The 16,067-nt window shown below is 34.9% G+C and overlaps 1 pseudogene; it reads left to right on the forward strand.

Moving 5' to 3' along the window:
- Window positions 1-7,156: 7,156 nt before the first annotated feature.
- LOC120124378 lies at window positions 7,157-13,176 on the forward strand (annotated as a pseudogene).
- Window positions 13,177-16,067: the final 2,891 nt, after the last annotated feature.

Raw genomic sequence — 16,067 nt, forward strand, 5'->3', positions numbered from 1 at the left:
ATAAGTGAGGGGCGTGATTCAGAAAACAGCGTCACTTTTTAATTATTCTCTTTACGATTGAATTTTAATTAAAAACAATGCGATCTTAGAAAACCTCTCGTTTCGAAAATTTGGAAATTCTTTAAAGATAAAAATATGTGGTTCGAGGAGTCACCACCAATCTTTGATTAGGGTGTGATTGGGCACCCAAAAACGTTGTCATTTTAAATAAAAAATAATTTTAATTAAAATAACAAATTAAGGTCTGCGTTATCAAAATCCGAGTTCGGGATTTGGTTACGCGTGGGGAAGGATTAACACCCCCACAGCGCCCTAAATCGGTACCTAGTCGATTAATTAATGTCTTTGCAACGAATTTCACAAGTTCGAGTTTAAATTGATTTATGATCCCTTAAAACAACAAAAATGCTAATTTTGTAACATTCAAAAGCAACTAAATAAGTTAAATTAAAATTACCAAGCCATTAGAAAGATAAAGAATGTTCGATTATTTAAATATATTGAGACCATATCTTTAGGTCAGTTCTAACGACATTTTCTCAACAAATTTAAATAGCCGAACATTTCTTTTTCTTTCACTCCCAAATTTTAAAGTGAAGAATCAATTTTTTGGTGACAATGACGGGATACACTTGTAATTTAAAACCATTAAGAACGACTTTCATGTAAGTTAAGAAAAGCTATTCTGGCAGTTTTAAATTAAGAGGGTATTACCCTTAATTCGATTATGAAATTAGGTCAAGTTGCAGTATGAGGATAACATGCATATAAATAAATATATAAATATATAAAATCACTTAACAAATAATATATAAAAAATATTTCTAGAATACTTTAAAATAGAAATTATATACATACTTTTATTACCACACATTATACCATATATATATATATATGTGTGTGTGTGTGTGTGTGTAATATACAATGCAAAGCCATGACTTAAATGCAAAAAATAAAAACATAAAATAATCATGTTTATTTAAATAAGGACCAAATCATGTTAACCCAAATATTAATACCTTAAATATAACCAAAACAATTGGAATGGAACACGAGAATAACCCACAACACATAAGCAGGACTAAACAGTAACATGCAAGAACTTAAGGCTAAAATGTCTAAAAGAAACATAAACTACTTATAACCATTCAGGACTAAAATGAAATATGCAAAACACGAAAGTCAAATGTTTGAAACAGCAAAGATTTAACTAGAACAATATTTAGGACTAAAATTAAACCTACATAAATAAAGCAACTAAATTAAAAACACAGAAACATTCAAAATAAGGACTAAAACGAAACATGCAAAAATTACAAGTCGAATGCATAAACAAACAGATATTAAATACATTACCATTTAGGACTTAAATTGAATACGTGCAAAATATAAAGAACAAATTAAAAATACTAGAGACTCGATTCTTGGACTAAAATGAAATAGAAATAAAACTTAAATAGCTCAAACGAGGGATAAACCACGCGGAAAACAGGTGCCCTAAACCCCTAAACGATACCGTTTTAATAATCTGATATATATAACATTTTAGGTCAAAAATTAAACCTAGCTTCATTTGTAACCCTCAGCGCCGCAATGCTCTCTTCTTCTCCCTCTCTCTGTGCAGTTCTCACCCCTTTGCTCTCATCTTTCTACTCTAACCCTAGACGACACTAGGCCGCCGTGGCCTCCACTTGCAGTTGGCTCTGATGAAGACTCAAGACTCCCTAAGGTAAAAAATAACACCTTCCTTACTCTTATTTTGATTCTAGTCTTAAAGTCTAAAAATCAACCCTAACTGCTTCCTTTCTCCCTTGACCGAGACTCTTTCCAACCCAGAAAGCGACCTCGGAGCCTATAAGCAACGAACCCTAAATTCTACGACCGACAAGACTCTTCAACCTCAGACCCCGATAATAAAAGAAGGCTCCAACGAGGAACCAAACCATGCCGGTACACTGTGAACCATTTCCTCTTTTAATTTCCAAATTTTACTAAAAAGGAAAATGGTTTATTACCTTGAAAATGCTTTGCGTTGTTTCTGTACATTTCTTTGAAAACAAAAAAAAAGATAAACAATGAAAGTGATACTGTAAGTAATAATAAAGTTAAAAAACCTTGAAAGGAATGTACTTGGATGCTAGGAAAAATCCTCTATTTTTATTGCTTGTCTCTTTTTTTCTTGACAATGGTAGAATTGCACCCTTTTTTTACATTCATTTCCTCTGTAAAATTTGAAACCAAACATCTAGACCCCCCTGCTGTTCGTTTCTGGTTGCTGAACCAAGAGCCCCCCTTTTCTCATTTTTTTGTGTTGGTCCCTCCCTTCTACTGTGTAAAATTTCCCCCCTTTTACATGATACATAAAATTAAAATAATTCCCCTCTTTCTTCGCGTGTTGCAGGTCACGAGTGATGGGGAGCCGAGCTTGCCTGCTCGGGTATGGTGCATGCCTGGAAACAAGCTGCATGGGCGTTCATGGAGAACCGAGCCTTGTCTGCTCAGTTAGAGCATTTCACGCATGAGCTAATGTGGGGAACCGAGCTGGAACAACAGGGTATGGGCTACTGCTCGGTTAGTGTATAACATGGGTATCTCGTGAGCAGTTGGCAATGGTTTCACGTGGGAGCTGACCATGGTCGGGTCTTGTAATTAAACTTGGGTTGGTTTGAGTTGCTGGATGGGGTTGCTTGTAATTAGGCCCAGTTTGGGCTTGTTTTGTAAATGGACACTAGACTTTTAATTTGAATTTTGGATTGAATTTTAATTTATCCCTCGATTTCAAAAACGAAACATATACGATATCAATCCAATTAAGCGTCTCTAGCTTCCAAACGCAAACTCCCATAATTCGTTGCTTGAATTAAGTTCTCATCGAGCATCAATATCTTCAAATTAATTCCCGATCTTCAAATGAAATTAATTGGTCCGGACAAAATTAGGGTATTACATAGCCCATCATAATTAGGGATGGGCACCAGTCAGGTTTCGTGTCAGTTAAAACACACTGTAATTAATAACCCAAACATGAACATTGTAAAAACTCTCTATCGGTTCCAAAAAAAACCACTCTAACTTTGTTAATTTTCAGAGCAATAAATAGCAAATTTCAAGGTTTACTATTTTTTATTTTGTGCTTCGAAAATAGCACAAGCATATATATATATATATATTACACTATTCGAAAACACACAAAAATTTCAGGGTGGTCAAGCTTTTTTTATTTTTTATTTTCGAAACATAAAAAGCGAAGCATAACAAAAAAAAAACGAAAATAGAGAGAAAATAGCGTTAAAGTTCGGCCAGAGTCTCGTCGGCGTTCGGGGAACAGTTCGCAGATCCGAATGGTCAGAAGACAGAGGGGAGGCGGACGAGTAACATATTACGATTTAGGCTCAATCCAACGGCGAACGGCAGAGATCTGGGCGGTGGAAGTCGAGGAGTTATTAGCTTATTTCGTGGTGATGAGGGCTAATTTTCTCAAAACCAAGCCCAGATTGACAACGAGGAGCTGGAGATGGACTTACCCGTGAAATTTGGTGGCCAACGGCCACCGACGACGACGACGGTGTGAATGGTCGGATTCCTATAGAGAGGGGAGTCCCTCTCTCTCTACTTTTTAAAAAAATGAAAAAATGAAAATTATAAAAAAAACAAAATGTTTGTTATTTATAGAAAGACTTTAGGGGTAAATTTCGTTTTAAATCCCTTATATTTGCACGTGTTTTGCATTCTAGTCAATTGTAGGGACCAAAATTGCTATTTTACCTTTCTGCTATGCATGCTTTATTTTTTGGTTTATTCACTATTTCAATCCCCCTAATTTTGTCGTGTTTTTACATTTTGGTCACTGGACTTTTCGTTTCTAATTTGTTGCAATTTTATTATTATGTTTTGTTTTATTTTAATTTAGTCATTTTGGTCATTGTTTATTTCTGATTTAGTTACTAACTTTTATTTTCTTGCATTTTAGTCATTTTTATTATTTTATTTCGATTTAGCACTTATATTTTGATTTGTTTAAATTTAGCCCCTATTGTATGTTCAATTTATTCTTTTTAGTTTGGTAATTTTATTTTTATGCAATTAGGTCCTCATATTTTATTTTTATTTTATGTTTTTTACTGTTTTTTATTTTTTTAGTATTTTAATTATGTTTATTAATTGTTTTAATATTTCATAGTTTTATTCCTCAGATTTAATTTTAAATTATTTTAGCATTTGAATCAAATTTAGAAATGAGGATTTCACATTAGTTTTAATTAGGGAGCAATTCGAGTCGAGTTTTCTCATATGACGCCCGATTACTCGAATCGATTGTTCAATTCTAAAATTAATTAATAATTAGTATTTTTTAAAATTTTCAGTGTAATAATTTAGATTAATTAGATTTTAATTAGCCCCCTAACGTTAGAAGTTGTTGTTTTAGATCCTTATTCTTTTAAGTATTTTAGAACTCGATACTTTAGACCATGACCTTTTTAGTCCCTAAACTTAGATTAGACTCTTAATATTGACATAATTAAATAGGTTAAACAGAGCCTCCATTTTAACTTAGATTTCAAATTAGTCTCTTAATTTAGGGGATAATTCGTAGTGGCTCTCGCTTAAAAGCTCGAGGGACCATTTCGGTTATTCAACTCAATAATCGATTAAAATCAAATAGGATTAATATTAGAGCCTACGCTTTTAGATTTAAGCCCCTAGGTTCTTTAATTTTCATAATTTATAACCGTAAGTTAGAAAAATCCTTAATTTATTTTTATATAATAATTAGGACAAATAAAATTTTGTTTGATCGCATTATTTTTATAAATCTAAGGCATTGTTCACTTATTAAAGAATTAATAGTATATCTCCCGCAATCATGCTCAGGGGGTGACTACTGATAATTCCCTAAATAAGTCGACATCCTTTTCAAAACCGCATCATGTTTTCTAAAAACGAGGCAATGTTCGGTTATTAGACATAGTAGATGATCTCCCGCATTTACGCTCGGGGGTGAATGCTATCGGTCTCAATAAACGAATACCCTTTTCAAACTCTGAATCCTTAATGATTTTTAAATTAAATAAAGATCAAACTCAAAATTTTCAATTTTAAATATAGGGTAATCAACTAGGTACAAATTTTTGGATGCTTGTGGGGGTACTAATCCTTCTCCACGTGTAATCGACTCCCAAACCTGATTTCTGGATTTTCACAAACCTTAAAACTCAGTAATTTGATAAAAATAAAATGTTTTATTAAAATCACCCGGTTTTTATGGTGTCCCAATCGCACCTTAAATGATTGGTGGTGACTCCTCACATTTCGAAACGATTTTCAAGGGGAAAACCACCGAGTCGGTATCGCTTTTCTCCGCCCGGACGAAAAACGGTGTCGACAGATATTTAATTCTATTTTTAATAGAATTAAATTGTGTGTTTGAAATGACATTTTGCCCTCACTATTTAGCCTATACATAGTGGATAATTTTTTTCTTTTTATATATCCAAAAAGAAATTCTTTGCTTTAGAAACACTCTCATAGTCTAGCTCTTTGTGGGCTTGTGGACATTTTAACCAAAATGTGAGATATTTTCCTCAAATAAAGAATATCTTTTCAAAATCTGTTTTGGAATTGAAAGGATAAATATTAAAATGTTCCTTTAATCAAAACAGTAATTTTGGAAATTGCTTAATTGCTTGATTCTCATTAATGCTTCATTAGGTCAAAAATTTCCAATTGTTCACAATGTGAAATCCCTATAAATATCGTGTTAACCTACTAGGTTAATTTTTTTTTAACCAATTCAAAAGAATTCTTTTCTCTAGTTTTTTGGGTTTGGCAAAGACAATGAGTAATTCGTAATCTCGAAAGTTGTACTACTGTGTGCTGATCATTTGTTGTATCTTGGGGGACAGACGACCAAAGATCTCGAGCACCAAGGAGTGGCCGAAAATCTGTCTTAAGGAAACTGCCTAATTGCAGGCCTAAACTTATTTCAATTCATATATGTATGGTTTTCTATTCATATATGTATGGTTTTCTATTCATATTATTTAATTTAATAATTTCCATGTTATTATTTGTGTTTGTTTTATTCTTGATTAATGTACATGAATTTTACGACGAGATCCTGTTGAGGAATTGAATTTCGTTTGACACGACTTGTATGAATCACCATGGAAGCAAATTGTGGATCTATAAAATATTTATTTTTATTTTCTTTTCGTCTTGGATTGTTATACCTATAACAAAACAATCAGTGAAAATTAAATTAATAAAATATATAAATATTGATAATTAAATTTATCCATATATGAAAACTCAAATAAGGGATCAACAACCAGATGGTCTATTGGGATAAGGTACTAGGTCCCTTAAGCAAGGTTAGGGGGTTTAAATCATGGCGTTTTTGAATGAAGCAAACGGGATTGGGAGGGTTGCCCTCGCCTCTGCAGTACCCGAGCTGGATTAGTCGGTCAATATATCGGATACCATTAATTAATTAAAAAAAACCCAAACAAGAGAAGTAAAAGATGTAGGCAATCAATCCATTTCAATTGACCTCGTCCTCCAACTCCAAGTAAAAGCTGCATTAAACAAAAAATTTGAAAATAGAAGGACATACATAGAGTTCTTAAAGGAACAGGCGTTGAGATGCGTGGAGACCGGGATATCCACGAGCCAAATGAGGTATTGTCGGCACCAGCCATGCAACAGTCATGATACACATCCAATTTTAAAAAACAAACAAAGTCTTACTTTAAACAAAAAACAAAGTCAAAGAATCAATAAAGCTCAACAACCAACCATTGAAACACCGAGACCTGTCCCATAGCTCCCCCAAATTTATTGCCCTCACGAAACAAATCTTGTCCCATTTTTTTGTACCCTGGAAGTAGTGTTTTTTTTAGATCCTTTTTAACCTTGGAAATGGCCCTAATTTAGTTTTCCTCCAATTCTGCGTGTGTTGACTTTATATTCATTGATATTGAACAACTTGCACTTGTCCGTTGATATAAAAAGCTTCTCCCCAACCAGCTATTTTGGCAAGTGTTAAAGTTCACTTCTTTTTTGCCTACCTTTATCTGGTATCATCTTATTTTCCGTATATAGTTTCATAAAAATCTTATTTATTATTGTTATTATTATTATTTTTGCATATAGAATTATGGATGAAATTCAGATTCCTTGCCATTTTCTTTGTCTGATTTCGTTTCAACTAATGAGAGATCCAGTTGCTATCTCAACCGGGATAACATACGATAGAGAAAGCATAGAGCAATGGTTGTTTTCATGCAAGAAAAAGGTATCTCCGGTGACGAAACAACCGTTGCTCGGCGATTCAGATATAACCCCGAACCACACTCTCCGTCGTTTGATCCAAGCATGGTGCACTCTCAACGCTTCCAATGGAATCGAAAGAATCCCGACACCGAAGCCTCCGATCAACAAAACCCAGATCGCCAAGTTTATCAAAGATGCGAACAAGTTCCCTGAGACGCAAGTCAAATGCCTTGAAACCCTCAGATCAATCACCCTCGAAGGTGAAAGAAACAGTGGCTGCCTGAAAGCCACAGGTGCAGTTGAATCCCTGGTATCGATCATCAAGAGTTATGATTCGTCGTCGTCTGAAGTTATAAAAGCTAGCGACGAAGCGTTGAACATTCTTCATCATATCAAGGTATCCGAAAGCAGTCTAAAGAGTATCGTCGATATTGATAATGAGTTTGTGGAGTCTTTAGTTCAAATCCTGAAAAATGGTAGCTACCAATCTCGAGCATATGCCAAGATTCTGTTGAACGATGTGTTCCAAGTTGCGGATCCAATCCATTTGATCAGCCCTACACCCGAATTCTGTTAGTTTTCTTAAAGCCAGTAACAAACTTGAAAAACAAAACAAACACAGAGGATTTGTGATGCTCAACTCACTGCATCATTTTCTAGTTTTTTTATTATACAAGCAAATACAAAGTATAATTGCACCACTAACATAACAACCCACATTTTCAAAAAAAAACTAACCATATCAACTTTACTTAAATAACTGCTACCCTGCTTTTAGTAACTGCTGACTCTAAAATCCAACCGCCTAAAATATGCTTAAAGTTTAAAAAACATACAAAGACAATTCCTGGAGACAACTAGATTAACTCAACAATCTCCTCCTAACTTGTTGTCCTCCATTGACGATCCGCACACCAATTTTCTCTCTCATCTCCAAGAACTTCAATTTTGCAAGTGACTTTGTCATAATATCAACACACTGATCTTCTGTGCAAACATGTTGAATTTCAATCATTCTTGATTCAACACAATCTCTAATGTAGTGGAATCGGGTATCGATGTGTTTGCTCCTCTCATGGTGAACTGAATTCTTGCTCAATGCAATTGCAGACTGATTATCGATCTTTAGAACCATTTTCTTAACCTCGGTCTTTAACAAATTTGCCAGCAGTCATCCCAACCACACTCCCACGCTGCTACACAGGCAGCGATATACTCAGCTTCACAGGAAGATAACGCAACCATTTTCTGTTTTTGTGAACACCAACTAATATGATAAGACCCAAGGAAAAATATTAAACCTGAGGTACTTTCCTGTCATTAGTATCACCAGCTAGATCACTATCGGAGTAATCGATCAGCTCCAAGCTTCCTTCATTTTTCTCATAAACGCAACCGAGGTTTAAAGTTCCTTTCACGTACCGTAATATGTACTTCACTGCGGCCATTTGCTCCGTTGTGGGCTTCTCCATGTATCTACTCACCATGCCGACAGAGAATGCCAAATTTGGGCGCGTGTGCAGTAGATATCTTAAACTGCCAACAATACTTCGGTACAGAGTTATGTATACAGGTGGACTTGTGCTTTCCTTGCTCAGTTTCAGATGAGGTTCCATTGGGATTTATGAAGGGTTGCAATCTTTCATGTCGCATTTGTCTAAAACCTTTCTTGCATATGCCAACTGGTTGAGTGTGATCCTTTGAGAATTCTGACAGACTTCAATTCCCATATAGTAACTTAGTAACCCATGGTCACTCATGCTAAACAACTTCTTAATCTGTGATTTGAACTTGTCTATGTCTTGAATACACTCTCTAGTGATTATTAAATCATCCACGTAGGCTCCAACAATTAAATTCTCTTTACCTTGATTTCTCATGTATATGGCATGCTCTAAAGAACACCTGTCAAAACCGAGTGTCCTCAATGACTTGTCCAGTTTTGAGTTCTAGGTGCTTGACGCAAACCGTATAATGTTTTGTACAGTTTTAACACCTTATGCTCTTCTCATTTTATTCCAAATCCCAGTGGTTGAATGACATACACTTCCTCTATCAAATCACCGTTGAGGAAGGTTGACTTCACATCCATATGATGCACCTTCTATCCTGTATGTGCCACAATAGAGATCAGCAAACGTACTATCTCTAGCCGAGCAACAGGGGAGAAAACTTCATCAAAATCTATGCCTTGTCGTTGAACGTACCCCTTTGCCACTAATCTCGCCTTGTGCTTCACAATTCTGCCTTGAGTGTCATTCTTTAGCTTGTAAACCCACTTTAGAACTATAGGTTTGTGGCTGTCGGGTAATGGAACGAGCTTCCAAGTTTCATTTTTTCGAATAGAGGAAATTTCCTCCACCATTGCTCTTCTCCACATCGGATCTGCCTTGGCTTCTTCAAAATTCGACGGCTCCTCTTCTCCTAGTAAGCACAGAACCGAATACTACAACTCTATTGGGATTGTTGCATCGTACAAGCTTTTGATGTCACGCTTACCCCGTGGTCCTACTGATTCTTCAACAGTTGCTGCTAGAGTATAAGGCGAGTTCGAAACAAATGCTCTGGATCTCGTGTTCATCACTAGTGTAGCATACTGGTATCGGTCACTAGTTTATTCCTGTGTCGGCTGTGGGAAATCCATGCCAATGCCAGAATCGTTGACACCCTCTTTATCTTTCTGATTTGTCATATCAGATGCGCCTTCTATGGTAAACTAGTGTGATGTAAGAGTGTTCCCTGCTGATTTTGTTTCTGGAAATTTGCTCCACTCCCACTTCTTCTCCTCTTCTAACACGACATCCCGTGTCACCACTACTCGTTTTGACTTTGAATCAAACATCCGATAGCCTTTTGTATTCGAATCATAATCAATAAACACCATTGGTTTACTTCGATCTACAAGTTTTGAAAGATGAGGTGTAACATCTTTTACAAGTTTTGATCAACAGTTGGCTTGCGGTTGTAATATGTTTCATAGGGAGTTTTACCGACGATGTTTCTTGTTGGTGCTCAATTTAAGAGATATACGGCAGTTGATATCGTCTCTCCCCAAAATTCGCCTGGGACTCCCATGCTTTTCAACAAGCTCCCTGCCATGTCGACCACCATCTGATTTCTTCGTTCAACAACTCCGTTCTGCTGAGGAGAATAAGGCGCCGTGAGATAACGCTTAATTCCCAATAACTCACAGTAAGTCTTGAACTCATTTGAGGTGAATTCGCCACCACGATCTGTGCGAAAAGCCTTCAACTTATTATTTTTCTCCATTTCTGCTGATGCTTTGATCTTCTTGAATGCCTCAAATTCGGATCAACACCTGCCACATGAATCTAGTACAATCATTAACCAACAATAGAAAATAACTCTTGCCTCCGTGTATATCAGGAGTTATTGGCCCGCACAAATCTCCATGCCACAGTTCAAGAGGTGATTTTGCTCGAAATTTCACCACTGCTGGAAAAGGATTTCGGTGTTGCTTTCCAATCAAACAACCATCGCAGATGCGGTCCACATGCTTGATTATGGGCAAGCCGTACACCATCTGTTTCTAACTTAGAAGCTTCAAGGCATGAAAGTTCACATGCCCGTATCTTGCATGCCAGCTCCAAGCTTCTTCTTTGCTCCTTGCGAGAAGGCATTCGGGTAGGGTTGGTACTATGTTAAACACATATAACTGATTTCTTAACATGCTCACTTTTTCTAGTAGCCTTTGTGATCTGTCGAAGATAGACATTACTACTCCTTTAATTACAATCTTGCATATGTTCTTATCTAACTGACCAAGACTTATTATGTTGCTCTTTAACTTTGGGATATAGTAGATATTTTTAAGTACACGATGTTCACTTGTGAAGCATTCAAATAAAATTGAACCTCTTCCTTGTATTTCTACAGCCGAGCCATCTCCAAATTTGACTGACCCTTTAATAGTCGTGTCAATTTTAGCAAAATTTTTGATACAACCGGTCATGTGGTTACTTGCGCTGGTATCTAAATACCAAGCCTTGTCTTGGGTGTTGTTAATCTTTGGCACCACCTTGTCTTCGTGTAGTAACACATGTTCGTTCTGTATTGCGTGGCTGAGAACACAAGTTTCAATCATCAACAGTGTCGGTTCATCATCAATTTGTGTTGTACCAAGATTGGCCTTCTCTCTTCGGTTTGACTTGGGATACTCTTTTGCAAAATGACCATATTCATTACAATTGAAACACTTAACCTTGGATTTGTCGAAGTTGCGTGGCTTTCGGTCTTCATTTTTGCGTTCACCATTTCCTCGACCTCCACCATTTCCTCGACCACGACCACGTCCTCTCCCGTGACGTCCTCCTCTTTTGTTGCTGCAGGAACCTTCATCTCTCTTTGCCTTTGGAATTCTTGCCTCTCACTCGGCCTAGGTAATGAGTAACTGTTCTCCATTTCTCTTTGAGTGCAGTCGCCTTTTAAGCCCTTCCTCGAAGGTTCTGAGCTGACTGATCGCCTCTGAAACTGACATCTTCTCAATATCGCGAAACTGCTAAATTATTCCAATAATCTGGATAAATCTATCTGGAACTGCGTTGAACAGTTTTTCAATAACTTTGCTGTCATCGAGCTTCGTTCTAAGCGAGCGAATCCCACCCACCAGTGTGGTAAGCTTCATGGAAAATTCGTTTATTGTCTATGAATCCTTCATGTGTAACTTGTTCAGTTGCCGTTTCAACACTTGTATGCATGCCTTCTTAATGCGATCTTCACCAATCTGCATCTCCCTGAGTGCGTCCCAAGCCTCCTTTGTCGTCTGCTCCTCAACGATTGCCATCATCACGTCATCTGGCACGGCTTGAAAAATGGCTACCATGGCGCCTTGATCTTTGTCGTCGTCTGTGTTTCCATCTTCGATCACTGACCATACTCCTAGCGAACGCAAGATTATCTTCATCTTGACAGCCCATATGTCGTAGTTCGTTTCGCTTAACGTTCGATATGGATCCAAAATTAGGCTCCTCTTGCCATCGGTTTGACCACTACAAGTGTCTGTGATTGATCTCCTACTTCACAGGCCATTGCTTTGACAACCTGGCTATGAATACCAAATGTTAGTTTTCTTAAAGCCAGTAACAAACTTGAAAAACAAAACAAACACAGATGATTTGTGATGCTCAACTCACTGCATCATTTTCTGTTTTTTATTATACAAGCAAATACAAAATATAACTGCACCACTAACATAACAACCCACGTTTTAAAAAAAAAACTAACTATATCAACTTTACTTAAATAATTGCTACCCTACTTTTAGTAACTGCTGACTCTAAAATCCAACCGCCTAAAATATGCTTAAAGTTCAAAAACATACAAAGACAATTCCTGGAGACAACTAGATTAACTCAACAAATTCCTGGCCGAGATCGTACGCACTTTACAAGACCAGATCTCACAGCAAGCCACCAAGGCAGCATTGAAACTCCTAGTGGAGCTTTGTCTATGGGAAGAAACAGGATTAAAGTTGTGGAAGGAGGAGTCGTGTTCGTATTGGTCGAGCTTCTCCTCAAGAGCTCGACCAAGCGAGTATCGGAGCTCGCATTGACCTTTTTCGATCATCTCTGCGATTGCACCGAAGGGAGGGCAGAGTTCTTGAACCACAGAGCAGGGTTAGCAATTGCGTCAAAGAGGATATTTAGGGTTTTGCATGCGGCGAGCGAGAGGGCGGTGAGGATACAATCGTCGATATGCATGTTTTTGGCAACATCTAGGGTTCTTCAGGTGATGTTGCAGGTTGTGGTGGTGCCAAAGCTTTGTTTGGTGCTTCAAATCGATAGTGGTTATAAGACAAGGGAGATATTGAAATTGCATGCTAGGGTTTGGAGGAACCATTCTTGTATCCCTTCACATTTGTTGTCTTCTTATCCATCTTCTTGAGATCGGCGCTCTTATCTTTTCTCTTTGGTATTGTGTGTAGATAGATTGAAACAGGCATGTGGTGAAATTAAAGCAGATCTCTCCATGCAACTGATGTTGGAAATATACAATTTTATTAGGCATCAAATATTTGTCAATGTAGAGACACACTTTCCATGAGAATTTTGTTAATTATTCTTTAAAAATATGTTATATTCTTTTTCAGTGTGGACGTAGGAAAGGATAAAAGTTCAATGTTAGCTTTTTAAGATTATTAGTTTATAATCTATTAATCATGATCGGATACAATAAAATTTTAAAGTCGTCTGAAATATTTTTCAAGTCTTAAACAAAGTCTTAAAAACAAGTTCCTATAGAATATTCTATTATTTTGAATAATTAATTTATTATTTTGTTAATAAACCATAGAAACATAATTAAACTTTGACAAATATATTATTTTTATTGTTTTGTTAAAAACACATTAAATACAATTAAAATAATAAGGGGTTAACATTAAGTCAGACGTATTATTCTTATTATTTTGTTAAAATAAAAGATGATGCCATGAGCGGGATGTGCATAGGTCTCATTATGGGGTAAGATTGAACAATGAGGGGAAATATTTAATTTTAAAATAAATAGGGTCCTAAAAGGTAATTAAATTATAAAATTTATGAGATTAATAATTTAATTTCACTAATTTTAAAATTTAAAGGTCCTAAAAAGTAATTAAACCAGACAAATTTGAGGTAAAAGCTTAATTCCATTAATTTTAAAATTGAGTCCTAAAAAATAATTAAACCAAGATTTTTTGAAAGGGACAAGGCCTTGATTGCAATGGTTTTTAAAACTATCAGTGGCTTAAAGAAAAATTAGACCATCAAACTTTGGATTAGATTTGGATTACGTTTTTTTATTATGACTAATACAGTTTTATGTTTGGAAATATCCAGATTGCTCTGAAATACGAATTTTAAGTTTTTTCCAATTTTATTTATATTAATTCATTTTTCACTGACCAAATTTCTTTTAATTAAATAAAGAGATATTATATTCTAAGATGAGTATCGAGATATGAAATCATACAAAATTGAATAACATAATTAGCAGTGTAAATAAATAAAGCGTTCGGTGGACTGTTCGTCTATGTTTGTTAAGTTAAATAAATGATTATGTACAAAATTTTCGTGTTCATTTAATAAACGAACGAACACGAACATATGTGTGTTCGGTTCGTTTATGTTCACGAATAAACTCGTTTATCGCCTCGATCGTTTATGTTCATGATCAAACTTGTTTACTACTGATAGAGGTAGAGACTAAATTGAACAAGTAATAAATTTTGGAGTTTAAATTATGAATCTTAAGGAGTTTAAACACTAGTGACGTAATTTTACCATTTTTTAACTCGTAAATGATAAAACCAAAAATTGAATATAAAAAGGAATGCTAAATGAATAATAAATGAACATGTTCACGAACGTTAAACACGAACATGATTGTGAACGTATAAATGAATATGATCATGAATGTTAAACAAACACGTTCGAGAACAATAAATAAAAGAGCACGAACACAATATTGAAAATTTAATCGAACAAGAACTAAACATTAACACTTTTAAAAATAAAGAAACGAATACAACACAAATTTATTCGTTTAAGCTCGATTTATTTACATCCTCCAAACATAAAATTAGCTGACCCTTTTTTCTCATATATAATAGGGTAAGGGAGAGGTATGATAATAGGCTGGCCTCCAACGCCAAGTTGAGAGCAACTTCCGTAGAAACCTTCGAATTATGAAATATCCTCCGTGGGACTCGATCTCACGACCACAAAATTAAAAAATTTGTACTCTACCAACTGAACTAGATGGGCATTGCACACATTGCATGCTTTAAAAGGCCTAAGTTTTTTCTTTCTTTTTTTCTTCTGAAAAATAAAAGGCTTAAGTGGAACGGAGATAGCCGGCCCAATTTTATGCTTTTAAAGGCCTAAGTTAGTTGAAAACTCTGAATACTTTCTGTACAATATGTCAATACCATTTCCTTTTAATGCTAAAGTATTTTTCTAAATTCATAATTTTATTATTATTTTTGTTTAAATTTATAATATAAGTGAAATTATATGTTATTATCATATATTATAATAAAAAGCACAAAAATGTTTTAACTCCCAACAACTGATTAACGATTATATATATATATATATATTGTTAGATTGATTAGACTATTTGTAAATCTCTAAATTTATAATTAAATTAGTGAATATGAAATGTTTAGTTCACATCTTTTAAATTATTATAAAAATAATAATGTCAATCAAATTAAAATTAAATTATTATATTATATAAATTTTAAAATTGGTTCAACAATCTTACTTATCGCATCAGATAATGATTTACATGAATCGTTCAACAAAAATTGTTTATAATATATAAATTTTGATTTACTATATTATATACATGATTTTTTTTTATTTTAATTAAATTATATATATAACTTTTATTTCAATTTAATTATATATTTTTAAAAAATAAATATATCTATTTATTAATATTTTTTATTAATTTTAATTAATATAATTCTTCATATTTACTGTATGTTAGTTACAAAACGATACTATATTGATAACAATGATAGTAACTTTTGAAAAATTAAAATAAAATAAAGTTTCACCTATAAAATTTTACAAAATTGGAAATAGATGTATCTTTTTTTTTTTTTGCCCTTCAAGTTTTAAAGTTTTGTTTTGACTAATCCGATCGACCCGCGTCACACGCCTGGTTTTGATGAGTGAATCCCACAATAGGGATTTTCTACATACACAAAGACTCGAGCTCAAGACTTAAGCGATATCAAGCTGCTTACCACTTGAACTAACTGATATTGGCATATAAAAAGCGTT

Source organism: Hibiscus syriacus, unplaced genomic scaffold (assembly GCF_006381635.1).
Source record: "Hibiscus syriacus cultivar Baekdansim isolate YM2019G1 unplaced genomic scaffold, ASM638163v2 tig00110418_pilon, whole genome shotgun sequence".
In the NCBI taxonomy this organism is placed as follows: Eukaryota; Viridiplantae; Streptophyta; class Magnoliopsida; order Malvales; family Malvaceae; genus Hibiscus; species Hibiscus syriacus.